The sequence below is a fragment of the Mus caroli genome, chromosome 6 (assembly GCF_900094665.2).
Source record: "Mus caroli chromosome 6, CAROLI_EIJ_v1.1, whole genome shotgun sequence".
Taxonomy (NCBI): domain Eukaryota; kingdom Metazoa; phylum Chordata; class Mammalia; order Rodentia; family Muridae; genus Mus; species Mus caroli.
Window position 1 is genome coordinate 81572701 of NC_034575.1, and position 1408 is coordinate 81574108.

Genomic DNA, 1408 nt, shown 5'->3' on the forward strand with positions numbered 1-1408 from the left:
TGATCCCAGCACTAGGGAGGCAGAGCTTTATTGAGTTTGAGGTCCACCGCCTCTTCAGAGTGAGTTCCAGGACAGCCAAGGCTACACAGAGAAACTTTGTCTCAAATACCATGCCCCCCTCCCCACCAAGAGAGAGAGAACTTGTCTGAAAAAAAAAAAAAAGACAAAAACTCAATCACTAAACAATTACTAAGTTATCTCCCCCTCCCCCACCCCCAAAGTCACTATGAAACGATAGCAGAGCACACAGGTCCCCTGTCAAGGCATAGTCAACTGGGACACAAAACAATAAAAGGTATAGTAGTCAGGTCTAGTTGCANAAATAGACCTGTCCTCTCTCCCAGCCTCGTGTACATTCATTTTTTGTGTCTACTTAAGGGGTCCTCATATGCGAGGTCCACTTATTACTGCTCCATAAACGACACTCTGCAATGTCAAGAAAGTCCCCAACTACTCTGAGGCAGTGATCCAACCTAGTTATTTATAGAAAAAGGAAATCATTTTTTTTCTTTTTTAACTTTATGCATGTGATTGATTTACCTTTATGTATCTATGTGCCTGCCTGGTGCCTGAGGAGGTTGGAAGAGGGGTCATCAGAGCCCCCGGAACTGGAGTTACAGATAGTTGGAAACCAGTATTGGAAACCAAACCGGGGTCCTCGGCTAGAGTAACACGTGCATTTCTCTTTCAGACAGGTTTCATGTACTCACTATGTAGTTGAGGGTTGACCTTGAACTTCTGGTCCTCCCTGCCCTCACCTCCTGAATGCAGAAGTTATAGGCATAGTCGGAATGCTGGTTTTAAGCAGTGTTGTGGCTCAAAGTTCTGCACTCATGTGTTCAAAGCAAACCTCTCCCAAACATAGAATAAAAATGTTGCCACCAGAGGGAGGGAAAAATTTTAAACCGAGTGAGCCCAGCAACCAAATTGCTTTTCAGGATGGAGGGTCAGAGCAAAAATAATTAAGACAGTCTTCTCTGGGTCTAAAAACTTTGTTCGGTGTTGGAGGTAAGGACGAGGGGCTGCTTAAGCAGGAAGATGGCTGCAAACTTTTGGCCAGCCTGGGATACATAGTGAGACCCTGTCTCAAACACCAGACAGTGGGAAAAGCAACTATGGACTCTTAAGAACACAGCTAGGATAGGCTGGAGGGTGGGGAGTGGGGAGTAGGGGTCCTCCCCTGAGCTACTCCATCAGCCCTCATTCATGCTGTCCATCCGACATAAGCTACCGAGTCAGACACAGTCTACCAGAAGTCCAAGCACAAAGTCAGGCCAGGTTCCACCCAATCAAGCAACCAAGACACCAAAAGCCCTGAATTGCTAGCCACNTCCCAGGGCGGGGTAAGGTGGGGAAGTGAGCACTCGCTGGCTCTGTGGGCGGGGCCTCCCGGGACGGGGTCAAGGGT